This window comes from Protopterus annectens, chromosome 6.part1, assembly GCF_019279795.1.
Source record: "Protopterus annectens isolate FY-2018-M chromosome 6.part1, PAN1.0, whole genome shotgun sequence".
Classification (NCBI taxonomy): domain Eukaryota; kingdom Metazoa; phylum Chordata; order Ceratodontiformes; family Protopteridae; genus Protopterus; species Protopterus annectens.
The window spans coordinates 98371160-98391763 of NC_056738.1; positions in this window are offsets into that span (position 1 = coordinate 98371160).

A 20604-nucleotide genomic window follows, 5' to 3' on the forward strand; every position below is an offset into this window, starting at 1 on the left:
TTGTTGTAATTGGGGTCAATGCATCCAAACAAGTCCTGTGATTGTGTGTGTATAAGCATGACCACTGTAACCCTGTATAGAGATAGTAGTTGTCCATTCCACAGATGGGCATACTCCAGTTCAGGGCTTGTTGTGCTACAACTATACCTCTCAGGCCTACCTATGTCTTACCTGCAGATGATGTGTCTTGTTTGTGCATACAGGTTGTAATGGACTCCTACTTTAAACACACAGGTTTACAGCTATGTACATCTTCACTGTCAGTATCCCTGTTTTTGTCCTCAATCTTAGAAGGGCATTCTGACTGCCTTGAAATGTGTAATCTCTGTGGCACCTCTCGTAACTGTGTAGTACTGTAATAGTGATCAGTAGGCAGGAGTTCTGATCCCACCACTGGTGTGTGTGTGTGTGTGTGTGTGTGTGTGTGTGTGTGTGTGTGTGTGTGTGTGTGTGTGTGTGTGTGTGTGTGTGTGTGTGTGTGTATTTGTGTCTGCATCCTGTCATGACAGTGGGTTTTGCTGCATTCCAAAGAGATACCACCTTTTGCATTGGTATTTATCCTTGTCAACTGCTAAACCTCTCTCTTCCCCCCTCTCCACTGCAAGTAATCGGTCCTGTGATGTCACTCAGCTCAGAAGCAGAATCAGAGTAAGTGTAATTGTATGGGTTCTGTGGCACATACCCCAACTGCATACCACTCTACTAGTTACCTTTACATAGGCAAGGCGTGTATGCACAATACTGGCAAGTGTGTGTGTGTTTGTGTGTGCGACTACCCTGTAGCCAGGCATACACGTGTAATGTCTTTTAACATGCTGCACACCATGGTAGTCATCTGTGGTGAGTGGAGTCTACAAATTATTACATAGTTAGGAATAAAAAAGAATAGACAGTCAAGAACGACTACAGTTGGGTATGTTATTTTCCTGTGCCACTGTCGAGCAGTGACACAGAAGTGGTCGCCAGGGTGTAAGTCCATACCCATCATTCCCCCAACCAAACTCCACAATCCCCAGGGTAGATTACCTTAGCCATCATTCCCCACCACAAACTCCACATACACAACAGCCATCCCTTCTCTGGTGAACCGATTAAGATTTAAATGTTATAAAACAAGAGATGCCTCTGTTTTGTGTACATGTCAGTTCCTTTGGAACCCTTCTGTGTCACATAGGGTGTTCAGACATGTGTGTGTGTGTGTGTGTGTGTGTGTGTGTGTGTGTGTGTGTGTGTGTGTGTGTGTGTGTGTGTGTATATATATATATATATATATATATATATATATATATATAGCTGTGTCTATGTATATGCAAATATATATGTGTGTGTACACATCCCGTAGGTGCATATATATATTTAGTTATGACAGTTGTACAGATGTAGACTTGTCTATGTGGTTTCACAGAGTACAGTGCATTCAAGGGTACTGTTCATATGTACACAAAGTGACTGTCCCATTTATTTTCAGTACTGTGGAATACCTGTAGTAAGATGTGTATTATAAAATCCATGAAACATGTATACAACCCAGATGGCTTAGAGGTAGGTCCAGTGACCTCGGTGTGCATGGTCCAGGGTTCAAGACCTGCAAGGCTTGTTAATAATGTCAATTAGGACTGAATAAGACAGTTGCAAGTGGGTGTAAATTGTTTTCGTGACAGTAAGTAGCGGGTACACACAGGTAAAAGACACGTACAACTCACAGTACACTTGAAATGCCCTTCTTTGGCAATCCTGCTGATGTCACCCACCTAGGAATGCACCTCTGGGACTGCTGTAACCCAGTAATCTCTGTAGCATGTGCTGTAACTGTGTAATGCTGTAGTGTGATAAACTAGTTTGGTAGGTATTCTAATCACAGATATGCCAACTGTGTGGGTGTGTCTGTCTGTCTGAGAAAGAAACAATGCTTTTTAGAGTACGCAGACTCCTTACAATTCACATACTCACCTTTGGCAATTCTGCTGATGTCACCCACCTAGAAATACACCTCTGGGACCACTGTAACCCAGTAATCTCAGTAGTATGTGCTGTAACTGTGTAATGCTGTAGTGTGATAAACTAGTTAGGTAGAAGTTCTATTCCAAGACATGGCAGGTGTGTGTGTATGTGTTTGACAGTCAGAGCCTGTGTGGAGGTGGCTGTGAGTGTCTAACCACTGGACATGTTGGGGAGTGGGTTTTATAGTTTTCCTATATGGTGGCCATATTATATGTCACAATGTCCACCTCACGAGGAGTACAGATGTCAATCAGCCAAGGGACTGGGTTGGCAAGCCATACCCCTACATCTGGCAAAAGGCCTGGTGAACAAAGTATGCAACCCTACTATTACCCGGAATATGGTCTGAACCCATGTGTCATATGCAAACACACTTGCTTAGAATATCCCGCTATGTTGCTAGTACCCTGCACATTGTTGACAGATAGTAGGCATGGTATGATTGCAGTGGGCTGCAGAGGGCATGGCACCCTGTCCAACAGTACAATAGGCACATAATTGCGGACAATGCGCCTTCACTATGTTCCCCACTGGATGCCTGCAACATATGTGGTGCCATCAGATGTGATCCACAAAGGACATACAATGCCTTACACACATGCCCTGTATGGACAGATGCCACTGACACAAGGGAATACCTGTATCATGCTATCAATGCAGGTGCAGGGTCAACCTGCTGTCTATTAGGTCCTGCCACACCATGCCAGTATTGGCACATCTGGATGATAACAGTCTGTGTACACAATATGTGCCAGGCAAACCAGATACAATTGTACATGTCATAGGTTCATAGGTTCATACTAGGCTATCTGCCCTAGGGCATTTATAAGCCTAGCCAGAGTATGTTTGGCTTTTGCCACCCATTTTAAATTAATTTTGCTATGCCCTTTTTCGAGGTTAGTATACTGTGCCTCTGTCTAACAGTGACACAGAAGTGATAAACTCAAGACCCTGTACACTATAGTCAAAGTAGTTAACCACTAAGCCATCATAGCAATGTCACTGTACATTATTGTGGGATGTGCACATCCCAGGCAATGTCCATGTCAAGGACTATCAAACACAGACATGACATGCATTGCAAAGCAATGGCCACACACAATGGTAACCAGGATGACAGGACAGTTCATACAATACCCATCTGTGTGGGACATTACAGACACTACACCCCTGAACCACACTGCACACCATTGTCAGGTGGCGTGATGCCAAGGATTACCCCTCACCCAGCCTTGTACAGTCATCTTGCACAGCCAACCACTACACACCCATGAAGCAATGCACACATGCATGTCAGTACTGGCACCTTGTGTCTGCTTGTGAGGTATGATTTTCCCAACCACAGTCACACCCAGTATAACTCCCATTGGCATACTGATTGTCAGACACGTTCACATGCCCTAGCCCACAGAACCTCAGGATATCCCTTTTGGTGCATGTAATACCTGTGCATTACTGCATTGTGGCAAACTAAGTAGTTAGGAAGTGTATTTGTGAGCCTGGCAAAGTGTGGCAATGTGGCTGAGTCCCTTAGAGAGTGTGGTTGTGTTGACAATGATATCTGTTCATGTGGACAGCCATGTGTGCTACACCTAATGTATGTCTACTATATCTCTGTTGCAGATGTTGCTCACCAGCACACATATATGTTCTTACAGCACACCAACATGTCAGCTATGTGGCACATGGAGTAACTGCATGCACTTGTAATAGTAATGGCTAGTCCGTCAGGGATTTGAACTCCTGTACTGGTAGGTGTGTGACAGACGATACTTAGGTTTTAGTCTCCAAGCCCTTCTCTGATGTACTTTGACTCTGTCCGTCCCTCCCACATAGTCTCTGGTGGATGTGGAATTGTACATCTGCTCAGCATCAGCTTGTGTTTTGTACGTGATGCTCATGATCAGGTGATAGCCTCTGCACCTATTGTAGTCTTCCTCTAGCTGATTGCATGTGGAACAGCTGTGGTGAGATTCCCATAGACAATCGCATGGAAACACAGTGCAATATCTAGTAACATCATGTTGGTGTTTGCCCATGAAATTTGCTGTGAGTGGAACCTGGATCTGGTGTTTGGTAAACAGCATCACAGATGATATCTGGATATTCCTCAAACAACAAACACAGTGGAAAATAGCCTAAAGACAGGAGGGTGATGTGCCAGACATGACTACAGCATGTAAGTGTAGCTATGCTTCATTGAAACTACTGCCAATTTAACAGGTTGTGTGTGGTAATGGCTAGTCTGCATGTTTTAAAACTGACAAGACAGTGCTCAGTTTGTGTGCAAACCCCCCATCTGTAGGGCCATCTGTGGACTGGTCAGTGTGTGGAACCATTTGCTTCTTGTGTTACTCACTGAACACACATCTGTGAACTGCAGAAGCATAGTGTGAGGATTGCAGTCAGTACATGGTGATAGTGATGAGAGTTACTACCATCGCATCCCTGGCTGGATATATGTCACATGAAACAGTGGTATGAGAGTCACTGTCTGGGGTTCTCACAGTGACATGCCAATAATGGGCCACTGTTCATAGCTGCAGTCACAAGTCTTCTACACTTTGTACAGATGTCATACAGTATATAGGCATGTGTTGTGCTCCCTCTGCAAATGTATGACATCTGTTGTGTTGGGTTGATGCTCATATCTATGCATGCTGTTATACGTATTGACTATTACTAAGCCATATCTGTGTTAAAACTGCAACACCATAGGCTGTATGGGATTGGAGGTCCCAGCAGAACCTCCTGTCCCACTTCAGCTGGCCATGGCACCAGGCACCAGCACGTCTGGGGCCCAGCCTTGGACCTCCACCTCTGTTGGCTCTGCACCACCTTCTGGTGGAACCGTCACTGAGGATGGGGCTTGTCCCCCCTGGGAGCAGGTCCAGACAGGAACTTGTCAGCCGTCGTACAGTCCCAGACGTGGTGTGTAGGGTTTTGAGGCCAGATACACCAGCTCAAGGGCAGAGTTTCACATTTAGAGGGTTAGCCTGCTCCTCCTAGACAGCCCCCAGCACAGCCACCTTTGCAGCTGTGAAGGTGCAGTGGTGGCTGGCCATTTGTGGGGACCTCCGTCCCATTGTTTCCATCTGGGGACTCATGGGCTTGTGACTGCTGAACACCCCTCCCCATCCAAGGTGTATCCTCCCCACATGTGTCATGTACCGCCCCTCTATGCTGTCTTGTCTGTCATCTTACCCAACCTATCCTCCACAAGCATACCTACTCTCCTTGCCCAACATCCCACTCTCACCTTATGAAAACGGAAACAAAAGGCCAATCTGTTCCCAGAACAATATTTGCCCCATACATAGCTGTCCATTTCACACATGTGTCCACTGGACACATGTAACCTTTTTAATTTGCATCACAACATACTACTATTGTCCTCACCCCTCTCTCCCAGGTACATGATCCTGGTATGCACATGACTCCTAAAGGTTCCAGGTACACATGATGCAGACATACGACCCTACCGGTCCCTCTATGGTTACCCCATTTATCTTCTTCATGATGATGATGATGTCGCACACAGCACCTTGCAAGAGTACTGTTCTCACATAATGACTGGACAGGAACTTTTTGTTAATGTAAATAAAATGCACAGAGTAATGTCTTTGGCCAATGTACAAATGTTTGCGTGTATTAATGACACATGTCTGTCTGAGGGAGTTTTGATATTACATAAGACATCACCACTACATAATATAGGAGTTGCTGGTGTTTTCCTTTTCATTCTTTTTTAATGCTTTGTTGTCACATGGGATGTTGTTGATATATTTATCTATATGCATGTATCTATATCTGGACATAAACACACACACATACATCTAAATGATGGAATACATTTCCTATACTGTTGAATGACTGTGCTGGATGATATGTTTGTGATAACATCTGATGTCTGTATATCTGTCATGTCTTAGTGGTAAATCACATTGGCAGTGGTGTGCAGGGTCCTGGTTTCAAGCCTTGCAGAGGCCCTTTATTTTGTTGCTGAGCAGAACAAGGGCCGTTGGATACAGAGTGATTAAGGCACTTTTAAGCAGTTGTGAGACGGGTGTGCGTGGGTTTGTGCGACTGTAAGTAGTGGTTACTTTTGGTCACAGTTCCTTACACTCAGTTACCTTCTTGATAGCTTAACCTGTGTAGGCAGTGCTTACCCCTGCACAAACAGGCTGTAACCTGCTCACTGCTGCTTAAAAGTGCTTACTCCCGCTTATCCCGCACTAATTTATTTAAAAGACAAGAAAAAAAGGGTTGATAGGAAAGTGGTGAAAAAGGGGCACAAATAGGGAAAGACAGTAGAGAAAATACCTAGGGATGTGCAGGAAGGGTGTAGGGAAAGTCCATAGCTGTCCATTTCTTCTACAGCAATGGCTATGCATATGCAATAAATTCGGCGGTACATTTGGACACTCTCATCCCTGAGAGAGGAGTGAGGACAATAGTATCTTGTGATGCCAATTAGAAACATTTACATGTGTCCAGTGGACACGTTTGCAAAATGGACAGCTATGTATGGGGCGTGCTTTTTTTGCGGGAACAGATTGCCCTTTTTTTCTTTTATGTTTAGGTGAAAGTGGGATGTTGGGGAAGGAGAGTAGGTATGATCAGGGAGGATAGGTTGGATAGGATGACAGACAAGAAAAACAAGACGCATACAGGGGCGGTATATGACATGTGGGGGGAGAGGGGTGTTTGGAAGTCGCAAGCCCATGAGCCCACAAATGGATACAGTGGGACTGAGGTCCCCACCCATGGGCAGTCACCACTGCACCTTCACAGCCCAGAAGGTGGCTGTGCTGGGGGTTGTGTATGAGGGGCAGGCTCACCCTCTAGTTGTAGCACTCGTCCCTCAAGCTGGCATAGGCAGTCTCAAATCTCCCTGTCAAGCTCCCTATGCACCACGGCCCGGACCGTACCACGGGTGACAGGTTCCTGTCTGCTCCCACTCCCGGGGGGGCCAAGCCGCATCCCCTGCAGTGGTTCTATGTGAAGGTGGTATAGGGCCAACGGACGAGGAGGTCCCAGGCTGGGCCCCAGATGTGCTGGTGCCCGGTGTCATGGCCAGCTGAGGTGGAACAGGTGGGTCCGCTGGGACTGGCCTTCCCATACTAGCTATGTTGTAGCATGTTTAAGGCAGATATGGGTTAGTAATAGTCAACAGCATTCACGATTAGGTATAACAGCATGCATAGGTATTCCCATTACCCAGGGCACCAGATATAAATTGTTGCAGAGTAGGCAGAACACATGCATATATGGGTAAACAGTGGCCATTACAACGACATGCAGGTTTCATTGATGACAACAGGCCAGCAATATGGGAGTATTTTAACATGGCACATGCTTAGTGACAGATGTGAATATTTATAAACCAATAGGACATATGTCCCAACAAAGGTTAGGAGTGTAGACATACCAAATGAGTTGAGTAAATCGGTTATTTTTGCACATATGGTAGGGGTGAGAGAGAGAGAGAGAGAGAGTTCAATTAATAACTAATAAATCCTTGTAGTTTTCACAACATTCATAGTCACTGCAGTGGTCTGTCCCTTACATGTATTATTACACTACCCAATGGCATTATATTGTACAATGGTATGTTTGTAGATTAGTATGTACGGGACCTGCATCTTATGTACAGGCTTGACTAGATGCAGGTGTTAATGCAAAATGTTTTGAGACTGCTCTCATACACTTTGGGTGAAATGCTGGGATGACAGGTATGTTTGCATGTACATTCTCTGACTATGTACAAGTCTGACTATCAGTTATATCTCATTAACAGCTGCCTACATTTCTTGGATCATCACACTAATTTGCCAGGGGAACAGGGCAAATGGCAGTTGATGTGGGCCATTTATCAGGACATACTGGGCAGATTGGAACAGTTGAGGGATATGAATAGGCATTTCACTCTCTATTTAAGCATTCTAGAAAAATCTGTACAGTTGTTAAGTGTAAATATGCATACAGCTTTCTCTCTGAACATTCTAACAGACTGTGTGCAGTTGTGTGGAATGATTATGCGTACAACTTACTAGCACTCCTGGAATCCAAAGCCTTGCTGTGTGTGACAAAAGCATTACAGTTAAGATCACTGTACACTATGCTATCAGGCAATTGTTGTGAGGCTTTGCAATGTATTTTGTCTAATATGACTGACCTGTTTGCACTTCTGACATTGTTATACAGCACTTCATACACATTTTAACAGCATACCACAGTGTGGGTAACACTGCTTACTACAACAGTACTATTTAATAACTGCAACAGAACAACAACATATGACTGCAGAGTAAACAAGCAATGCAGGGGTTACACCTTTATTTGCAGCATATTACACTACTTTGTATTTTTTTGTATTGATTTTTAAAACTTTGCCTGTACTCGGATGCTGTGCGCCCCTGGCTGAGCGCCTACACCTTTCACTTTTTCATCCTGGCTTACCCCTTGTGTTTACAGCCTGGAGAACACCTACTCCTAAAATAATATTCTACACTCCCAGCCAATTGCTCTAGCAACTTCAGCAAACCCTGCTGCCTCCACGAAGCTTCTCCCAGAATTAAAGAAACTTTTTCATCCTGGCTTACCCCTTGTGTTTACGGCCTGGTGGACACCTACTCCTAAAGTAATATTCTACACTCCCAGCCAATTGCTCTAGCAACTTCAGCAAACCCTGCTGCCTCCACGAAGCTTCTCCCAGAATTAAAGAAACTTTTTCATCCTGACTTACCCCTTGTGTTTACGGCCTGGTGGACACCTACTACTAAAGTAATATTCTACACTCCCAGCCAATTGCTCTAGCAACTTCAGCAAACCCTGCTGCCTCCACGAAGCTTCTCCCAGAATTAAAGAAACTTTTTCATCCTGGCTTACCCCTTGTGTTTACGGCCTGGTGGACACCTACTACTAAAGTAATATTCTACACTCCCAGCCAATTGTTCTAGCAACTTCAGCAAACCCTGCTGCCTCCACGAAGCTTCTCCCAGAATTAAAGAAACTTTTTCATCCTGGCTTACCCCTTGTGTTTACGGCATGGTGGACACCTACTCCTAAAGTAATATTCTACACTCCCAGCCAATTGCTCTAGCAACTTCAGCAAACCCTGCTGCCTCCACGAAGCTTCTCCCAGAATTAAAGAAACTTTTTCATCCTGGGTTACCCCTTGTGTTTACGGCCTGGTGGACACCTACTCCTAAAGTAATATTCAACACTCCCAGCCAATTGCTCTAGCAACTTCAGCAAACCCTGCTGCCTCCACGAAGGTTCTCCCAGAATTAAAGAAACTTTTTCATCCTGGCTTACCCCTTGTGTTTATGGCCTGGTGGACACCTACTCCTAAAGTAATATTCTACACTCCTAGCCAATTGCTCTAGCAACTTCAGCAAACCCTGCTGCCTCCAAGAAGCTTCTCCCAGAATTAAAGAAACTTTTTCATCCTGGCTTACCCCTTGTGTTTATGGCCTGGTGGACACCTACTCCTAAAGTAATATTCTACACTCCCAGCCAATTGCTCTAGCAACTTCAGCAAACCCTGCTGCTTCCACGAAGCTTCTCCCAGAATTAAAGAAACTTTTTCATCCTGGCTTACCCCTTGTGTTTACGGCCTGGTGGACACCTACTCCTAAAGTAATATTCTACACTCCCAGCCAATTGCTCTAGCAACTTCAGCAAACCCTGCTGCCTCCACGAAGCTTCTCCCAGAATTAAAGAAACTTTTTCATCCTGGCTTACCCCTTGTGTTTACGGCCTGGTGGACACCTACTCCTAAAGTAATATTCTACACTCCCAGCCAATTGCTCTAGCAACTTCAGCAAACCCTGCTGCCTCCACGAAGCTTCTCCCAGAATTAAAGAAACTTTTTCATCCTGGCTTACCCCTTGTGTTTATGGCCTGGTGGACACCTACTCCTAAAGTAATATTCTACACTCCCAGCCAATTGCTCTAGCAACTTCAGCAAACCCTGCTGCCTCCATGAAGCTTCGCCCAGAATTAAAGAAACTTTTTATCCTGGCTTACCCCTTGTGTTTACGGCCTGGTGGACACCTACTCCTAAAGTAATATTCTCCACTCCCAGCCAATTGCTCTAGCAACTTCAGCAAACCCTGCTGCCTCCACGAAGCTTCTCCCAGAATTAAAGAAACTTTTTCATCCTGGCTTACCCCTTGTGTTTACGGCCTGGTGGACACCTACTCCTAAAGTAATATTCAACACTCCCAGCCAATTGCTCTAGCAACTTCAGCAAACCCTGCTGCCTCCACGAAGCTTCTCCCAGAATTAAAGAAACTTTTCATCCTGGCTTACCCCTTGTGTTTACGGCCTGGTGGACACCTACTCCTAAAGTAATATTCAACACTCCCAGCCAATTGCTCTAGCAACTTCAGCAAACCCTGCTGCCTCCACGAAGCTTCTCCCAGAATTAAAGAAACTTTTTCATCCTGGCTTACCCCTTGTGTTTATGGCCTGGTGGACACCTACTCCTAAAGTAATATTCTACACTCCCAGCCAATTGCTCTAGCAACTTCAGCAAACCCTGCTGCCTCCACGAAGCTTCTCCCAGAATTAAAGAAACTTTTTCATCCTGGCTTACCCCTTGTGTTTATGGCCTGGTGGACACCTACTCCTAAAGTAATATTCTACACTCCCAGCCAATTGCTCTAGCAACTTCAGCAAACCCTGCTGCTTCCACGAAGCTTCTCCTAGAATTAAAGAAACTTTTTCATCCTGGCTTACCCCTTGTGTTTACGGCCTGGTGGACACCTACTCCTAAAGTAATATTCTACACTCCCAGCCAATTGCTCTAGCAACTTCAGCAAACCCTGCTGCCTCCATGAAGCTTCTCCCAGAATTAAAGAAACTTTTTATCCTAGCTTACCCCTTGTGTTTACGGCCTGGTGGACACCTACTCCTAAAGTAATATTCTACACTCCCAGCCAATTGCTCTAGCAACTTCAGCAAACCCTGCTGCCTCCACGAAGCTTCTCCCAGAATTAAAGAAACTTTTTCATCCTGGCTTACCCCTTGTGTTTACGGCCTGGTGGACACCTACTCCTAAAGTAATATTCTACACTCCCAGCCAATTGCTCTAGCAACTTCAGCAAACCCTGCTGCCTCCACGAAGCTTCTCCCAGAATTAAAGAAACTTTTTCATCCTGGCTTACCCCTTGTGTTTACGGCCTGGTGGACACCTACTCCCAAAGTAATATTTTACAATCCCAGCCAATTGCTCTAGCAACTTCAGCAAACCCTGCTGCCTCCACGAAGCTTCTCCCAGAATTAAAGAAACTTTTTCATCCTGGCTTACCCCTTGTGTTTACGGCCTGGTGGACACCTACTCCTAAAGTAATATTCTACACTCCCAGCCAATTGCTCTAGCAACTTCAGCAAACCCTGCTGCCTCCACGAAGCTTCTCCCAGAATTAAAGAAACTTTTTCATCCTGGCTTACCCCTTGTGTTTACGGCCTGGTGGACACCTACTCCTAAAGTAATATTCTACACTCCCAGCCAATTGCTCTAGCAACTTCAGCAAACCCTGCTGCCTCCACAAAGCTTCTCCCAGAATTAAAGAAACTTTTTCATCCTGGCTTACCCCTTGTGTTTATGGCCTGGTGGACACCTACTCCTAAAGTAATATTCTACACTCCAAGCCAATTGCTCTAGCAACTTCAGCAAACCCTGCTGCCTCCACGAAGCTTCTCCCAGAATTAAAGAAACTTTTTCATCCTGGCTTACCCCTTGTGTTTACGGCCTGGTGGACACGTACTCCTAAAGTAATATTCTACACTCCCAGCCAATTGCTCTAGCAACTTCAGCAAACCCTGCTGCCTCCACTAAGCTTCTCCCGGAATTAAAGAAACTTTTTCATCCTGGCTTACCCCTTGTGTTTACGGCCTGGTGGACACCTACTCCTAAAGTAATATTCTACACTCCCAGCCAATTGCTCTAGCAACTTCAGCAAACCCTGCTGCCTCCACGAAGCTTCTCCCAGAATTAAAGAAACTTTTTCATCCTTGCTTACCCCTTGTGTTTACGGCCTGGTGGACACCTGCTCCTAAAGTCATATTCTACACTCCCAGCCAATTGCTCTAGCAACTTCAGCAAACCCTGCTGCCTCCACGAAGCTTCTCCCAGAATTAAAGAAACTTTTTCATCCTGGCTTACCCCTTGTGTTTACGGCCTGGTGGTCACCTACTCCTAAAGTAATATTCTACACCCCCAGCCAATTGCTCTAGCAACTTCAGCAAACCCTGCTGCCTCCACGAAGCTTCTCCCAGAATTAAAGAAACTTTTTCATCCTGGATTACCCCTTGTGTTTACGGCCTGGTGGGCACCTACTCCTAAAGTAATATTCTACACACCCAGCCAATTGCTCTAGCAACTTCAGCAAACCCTGCTGCCTCCACGAAGCTTCTCCCAGAATTAAAGAAACTTTTTCATCCTGGCTTACCCCTTGTGTTTACGGCCTGGTGGACACCTACTCCTAAAGTAATATTCTACACTCCCAGCCAATTGCTCTAGCAACTTCAGCAAACCCTGCTGCCTCCATGAAGCTTCTCCCAGAATTAAAGAAAGTATGTGAAATTGCTGCCAGACCTTGCATTAATATAGTCTGTATGCCCTGCTAGGTGTTCTGTCTGCTCTCTGCCAGGAAAGCCAGCAGCCGAACTCCCCTTTGTTTCGTATCCCATTCTTACCCCTCAATGAGTTTGCACAGACTTGCTCCCTTCTCCCTTCAGTCTAACCCAGACCTGGGTTTGCCCTGGTGTACCAAAGGCAATTCTGCATTTGTCCACTAGATGGCACCCTCCCCCCTAATACCTACTGCTACTCACTTACTCCAACTTTCTCTGTAAACTCTTACTTTTTCTTTTTCTATCTCTCTGTTACATTCTAACACATTATACTACTACTTTCCTTTTCTCCCTCACTATTTTCACATTCCAGCCCATTCCAACCCACTAATTCCAAGTCCCCTCTAGTTACCTTCTGCTAATTAACACTTCACTGATAGGTTTCCGATCCTCTTCTGACTCCTTTGGTTCTTCCTGCTCCGTTTGCCCTGCGGGCTCACTCCGCACCCCTACCCTGCCCCCAAATCTCACCTGCCCCCAGCAGCCCTAGCTTTATCCATTCATTAGCCACACCCCCTCAGATCATAATCCAATCACCCTCCACAACTCTGGAAACACCCATTCCTTATCCCACCTACTCTACCTCATTCACCTCTGATAGACACCACCTAGCCACAAATAACTTCTTTCACCTCTACTCCCACTCCCATAACACATTCCCCCTGCAAGCCTTCACAACTCCCACATTTCTCCTCTACTTTTACCACCTCCAAATATAATTCACCAACTACTTAATAACTACACTTACCTTCACTCCAACATGCCTCAACTACCCCCGTTCTTCCCCTTCTCACTAACTCTACTCTTTACCTTAACCTACCTCTACCACCTTACACAGCCTAGTTATTCCTACCACTCCCAATCCTACCATGTAACCAACCATCTTAGCACCTTACTACCTCACTCTAACATCTCAATTTCCCCCCATCTGTGCCCTTTAAACAACCTTCTACTTTTTCCATTTAAACTTATAACCACTCAGAAACACCCTTCACATATAATAGTTTCTAAATCCTTCAAAAGCACAATACATCCAAACTGATTCTCTAAACTGTCTTACTACTTCTCCAACCTAACCCTAACTCCCATTAGCAATCTATTATCAGGAGATATCCATCCTAACCCAGGCCCATCCCTCCTCAACAATTAAGGTCAAGTCCTTAATACTCACTGCCTTAAATTCTCAAAGTATAGTTAACAAAATCCCAAACCTCCATGCTTGGCTAACACACCATAAACCAGACATCTTATCCATCTCAGAAACTTGGTTAAAACTCCATATAAAAGACTCAGAAATACCCCCACCAAACTATTCCGATCATCAGAAGAGACAGGTCTCATAAAAAAGGTGGAGGAGTAGCTTTCCTCTACTCAACCTCCCTATCAGTTACCCCCTACAACAAACCCACTCCTCAATTTAATAACGCAGAACTACTCATAACACTACTCCAAGTTAACAAACATAAACACATATGTATAGTTTCACTCTACATCCCCCCAGGAGATAATGTATCCACTCTTGAAGACATCCTCTCTTGGCTTACCAACAACATTAGCAATGAAACTATAATCTTAGGTGACATGAATATTAACTGGATCTCCATTCAGTCTCCCACAAACCCACTTAACATCAACTTACATAACTTCTCACAACTAATCAACTTTATCACACACCCATAAAAAAATCTCTCCACCGGCAGTATCCTAGACTGGATCTTAGTATCTCATCCCCACTATTTCTCAGACAGTGGAACCCTTCCCGATCCCCTTGGTGACCATATACCCATCTTCACTCACCGACTCCCCCTAACCCAACATCGTACCCATAACTATATTATAACACGTAATCATAAAAACTTTAATCCATCTACCTTTACTAACTCCCTAAAAACAATAAACTGGAATTGTCTAAAAACACCCTTAGATGATGCTGTTGCCCACTTCAACACCACATTCCTAAAACTACTAGATGTCCATGCTCCTCTAAGAACTAAAAGAATAAAAACTAAAACTGCTCCATGGCTCACCAAAAATACACTAGCTACCATGCGGAAAAGAGACAAAGTCTGGGCTAAATACCAGAAAAATAAGACCCCCCTCATCCATAATGAATATAAAACTTTTAGAAACAGGGTAAAAAAACTTATCATCTCTGATTGACAAAATTACTTCCTCACACTTCAAAACAACAACAAAACAAATCCTCAAAAATTCTGGAAAGGCATCTCCACTCTACTTCATCCCAGTAAATATATATATATATAATATATTATATATATATATACACACACACACACACACATATATATATATATATATATATATATATATATATATATATATATATATATATATATATATATATATATATATATATATATACACACACATTACTATATACAGATATATCTGTATATGTACGCATACATGTATATATTTACATACTGCTGTCTATATATATGTAACGACATATGGGTCTATGGGTGTCTGCATAAGTATATATCTATAAGTGGGTATGTATATGTATTCTGTCTTTGTATGTATACATTTGTACTATGGAGAGGGAGAGGTACATCTCTATGTCGCTATGGGTAGATATACACACACATACCTCTAGATATATAATCTACATCTGGTTATTCCATTCCTTGCCATGTAGATTACACTTTGCTGCAGTGGGACTCGTAGCAGGTGTGGCTGCTCGTTGGGCGATGCCTCTGCCCAATGAATACTTTTGCTTACATCCCTGGGCCTGTTCATACAGACCCACATCAGCCAACACCTGCACACCTAGACCCATAACTAGCTACCCATAGTTTCCCCACCCACACCTCCTCTACAGCACCCATCCTTACTCTGGGTCCTGGTCAGATCTGAACACACCACTACACGTTGCCCACTCTCCACTTCATGGGACCCATGTCATACATTGTCTCGACCCATGGGTCATCAGGCTTTCCCACCCTTGGATTCCGGGTATGTACACACCCCAGCCAAAATGGTCGGCGTATCACCTTCTTTTGGTTATATGTCAATTTTTGGGGCGTTCCGCAAGGGACGCTCCTGTCTGTGTTCCAAGATTAGATTTCATGGGTGCACTGTGTACCCCTCCCCCCGGTTGTATCCTGCCTGTGGTCTGGGGAGTAGTGGACTATTTACATTGTTTGCAGGTTTGTGCGTATGCTTCCTGTGCCCGGCTGGGGAGGGGGGGGTGAAAGGTCATGCTATGTGTTTCATGTTTCTTGCTTGGGCCCCTCACTTCCATTGGCATAGCCTGTGAACATATGTCATTCTTGTGTGCTGGTTCCTATCATAGCTGTATATCTGTGTATATCTACGCGTGCGCACACACACACATATATATATATATATATATATATATATATATATATATATATATATGAAACATTCAACAACACCCAGCACTAGCTTTCAGTGAAATAAAAAACATCAAATAGTGCAATAAAGGTTCGACCTCATATTCTTCAAAAGATTTATTATCCAAAATATCCATGGCTTCGGACAGCCACAACACCACAGCACCTTTCTCCATAGAATTATGTGTCTGCAAAAGCGGTTTTTCACCTCCAGAAAACATCATGACATCATCATTGTCTGAAGCCAAACCATCTAAGTATCCACGCAGATCAAACCCTGTGGCCATATCTTGAAATGCTCATAAAGACCCAATTATAGTCCAAAATGTATACATTTCCTATGCTGGGCACTGCCTACACCCATGCAAGCGCACTCATACTTGCTTACTGGTACTTATATATGTTTACTACTGCTTATTTGTGCTTACACCTGCTTACTAGTGCCTTATTCATTATGACAGTACCACTATGATTGAATGAAATTTCGTTAAACATTTCATGCGGTATTCCAGTTCACATTTACATGTTATTATGTAGGTTTTACGCAAAAAGACATTCATTCCACATGGAAAATGATATGTGCTATAGCTGGACTTGAATCGTGAATGCCTGTTCTTTAGGCAGATGCTCTAACCACTACACTATTGACATTAATGTTGATTCTGCATGTTTTTCTCTATTTGAATGATTTTGATGTGTAAGCTATGCTCAGCAGGGGGCAACGACTGGCAAACACGCTGCACTACACTTACACTTTCGATATTGAAGCAATACAAATGTAAAATAGGGACACGGGGAATCTAATTGTGAAAGTTCTAGGGACGGGGCTCAACATTCCGCTACGTGCTTGTGTGTTTACTACTTTGATGTAATTTCAGTGTTCGTGGACACTCTTGTATGCTTAACATACATTTCAGTATCCACGGACACTGAATTAATTGCTTACTATTAGAGGCGGGCTCTAATAGTAAGCATAGTAGGTTGTGCAACTGTGGGGCTATGTTTCTGCCTCCGTAGAGCACTTGAACACACCCCCTGCACTTGCACACGTTTCCTGTGCACATCGAGGGTGCGGCAGCGTGCCCTCATAAATATTCATATGGCGCTGCTTCACAATCTGTAATGGGGACGCACGGCACAAGGCTAAAACCATCCTTGCGCTGAGCTTTATGAATCCCGGGGAATGTTTTAATAGTTCATAGGTTCATAGGTCTATACTAGGCTAATGGTCCTGGAGCCTTTACAAGCCTAGCCCATAGGATTACCCTGGCATCGCGCCACCCGACTTTAGTTCCCAGTGTCTCTGCCGAGTAGAGACACTGGAGTGATCCCAGGGGTGAATTTTCTATTTCCCATCCACTCATCAAGATTTCTCTTGAAGAGGGCCAGTTTTCTGAACATACCAAATAACAGTTAGATAGCTCAGCTGAATTACCATTTTCCTTTACACAGGGGAACTGCTCTAACAGTTTACTGAAGATGCAGTGTAAGGAATGTGAGAAGGGTCTTTCTAATGTTATAATGTCCTGATTAGTGATTATCCAGACCTGGGAATATTGTCAGGTTTACTTTTTATATGTTTGCCTGGAAGCATTCTGTTATTTTTGATATACCACAAAGTTTTGTGCCGGTTTATATTGCCTCTTTGTCTTCATGTTCTTCATCCTGAAGTACCTTTTATGAGTCATAAAAATTATATAATGGTCTTAGTATATATTTTTTTCCTGATTAGATAAACTGTTATCTTTTTTCTATATAAAACTACCATAAACTAAAAAACAAATAAAAAAACAACAAAGGCCAATGTTTTTTATTTATCTTTTTTCTGTTTGCTCTTTCTGATACATGCAGGAAATGTTTCCTACTTGTTATGATATCATTAAGCAATTTTCATGTCTTAAGTATTCCTTCTGTTCATCGCTATTCCTGTCTTTCGCATGAAGTTTGCATATTTTGTCCCTCCTGCTAATCATTTTTCATTTCTTTAGATAGAATCACTATCTGTATTTTTGCTTTATGGAACACTTTGAAATCATTAATTACTATCCCTGTAAAATCCTTGCAGTGAATGTCAGAATCCATGTGATTAGATTGCGTTTTACTTGTCACGTCTGTTAGTTTTAGGATTATACTCTTTGTATCTAGTCTCCATATCAGGGCTAGCTGCTCAATGGTATAAACATTTCTTCTAGGTTATTTGGTTACATTGACTAATGTTGATGTGATCTCCCAACCACTTATCAAGATGGGAAGAAGGGGTTGATGAAGACAATGACTCTACATAGTCTACTTCAAATAGATTCCTACTGATTTGTAAGGAGTTTTCACCATATCAGAAATTCTCAGAAAATCAACACATGCTCACGTGTATGTACACACACATGCATGCGCAAGCACAACCATAAGTAAAACTAAACCTTCATTAAATAAAGCAGACATATGCTCTAGATAATTAATCCTTTTAGGGATTCCTTTGAAATAAAATAAAACCTGGGACCCTCGTTAACCATTGGAACATTTATGAGCTATTCTAAGGCAAGCTTCCTACTAATAATTAATAACCTGGCAAAATTTCAAGCCCTCCAAGCCCTTTGAACACTGCTGCATATGCGGAATTGTTCACAGATACCCTGTACAATCATGTCAATAGATGCATAGAGACAGCTGTGCCTACCTTGAATAAACACAAAACAAACACAATAAACTAAGTACCCTTGTGAAATCCCAATATAAATATTCGTAGGTTGTAAAACAAAAGGTAGAAAGTCATGGCAAAAATAAGGAAGTGTAGCACCCAGCAGGATAAAAAAAACTCTCATTAATCTAAACAATCAACTCAGGGGGCAAATCAAATCTACCAAAGCATAATTTGAGGTAAAAGTAGCCTCCTAGGCCAAGGGTAACCATAAGACTTTATTTAGCTATGTCTGCAACCTCAAAGGCAGTACACATCAATGTGTAGAACTAATTGTAAATAAAGCCATATAGCAAATCTATAGGCTGATAAATTCTGCTCCAGTTTTACCCCTATCCCTCCTCCAGCCAACCCACTGGAAATACCATCAAACATAATCCCCTCAACTATCACTAAAACTCAGGTCCTCAATGAGCACTCCATGGTCAATACCACCACATTAATTGGTCCCAATAATATCCCAGGATGTCTCCTAACTAGCATGAAGTATAACCTATCAGGACCACTACAATCACTTTTTAACCATAGCTTCCAGACAGGCATCATGCTATGTGAATGGAGAACTGCAATATTCATCCCTCTGCACAGGGGTGGGCCACATGGGGACCCAGGTAACTACGGACACATAAGCCTAGTTAATTCCATATGTAAAGCCACGGAAAGGATTATCACAGAAATGATTAACAATGACAGAAAATCTTCAGACACTGGATCCAACCCCAGTTTGGTTTCATCAAGGGCAGATCATGCTTGCTCTAGCAGTGGACTTCTTCAAGAAGATCTCCAAGGCAATGGACGAGGGCATAATGGTGCATATTGCCGATCTTGACCTGAACAATGCATCTGCTATAATAACCTACTCGGGTATTGTAGACAAACTCATGGAATTAGGTATAAACCCCTATGTCACTCGATGGATAACTGAGTGGCCCTCAGATAGGACCAAAGACATTTATGCTAGGGGAGTCCATCTCCACCAAGAGGCTGGTCACTAGCAGATTCCTTCAGAGCTCTGGGCTGGAACTATTCCTTTTTGGCATTTACATCTCTGAAGTCAAAGCCAGCATCAAGGGCCTCTAACTGACCAAGTTTGCTGACCATTACAAACTAGGTACAGTCATAGAATCTCCCCAAAATACAAATATCCTCCAAAAAGGGCTGATTCAGACAAATAGCTAGTGTCAGAGCTACAGTCTGAAACTCCATGCCAAAAAATGCATAATGTTATCCTTTGGGAAGACAGACACCCCTGGAAACTACCTCTTTGATGACACATCCCTAACAGTAGATCCAATAGACAGGGATCTTGGATTTTATGTAGACAGTAACCTGGCCTTCAACCATCATGTGTTTATGGTAGTAAGGAAAGTTGCACAACTTATAAGAAGTCTATGACATCTAGGTCCAAGGAAGTCATCATTCACTGTATTCAGGCCTCATCAGACCAATCACTGACTACAATGTCCCCTTCAGTATGTACCTGTCCAGACACATGCAACAACTAGAACCTCCACAGAGGCTCTTTACAAAAAGATTCAGGGCATAAACAACATGTCCTACATGTATCACCTCAAAACCCTATCCCTGTACTCAATCTTTTACAGACTGATGAGGGATGATCTATCCCTGGCATACAAGCCATCCTTGGATCCTGTTCTGATAGACCTTCTGCATATACACTAAACAAATAGCATAAGAAATACCTGATCTAAGGACTTAAACCTTGCATGCAATATAAAAGGACATGTTGCTGGGACTGGTATATGTCTCTAGAAGAGTACCCCTTCTCTGCAACAGGCTTCCCATCCATGTGAAACAAAGTTTTTCCCTAACCCATTTCAATCGTAATTTGGACAAATGGATGGAAAATTGGAAATTCAAGCC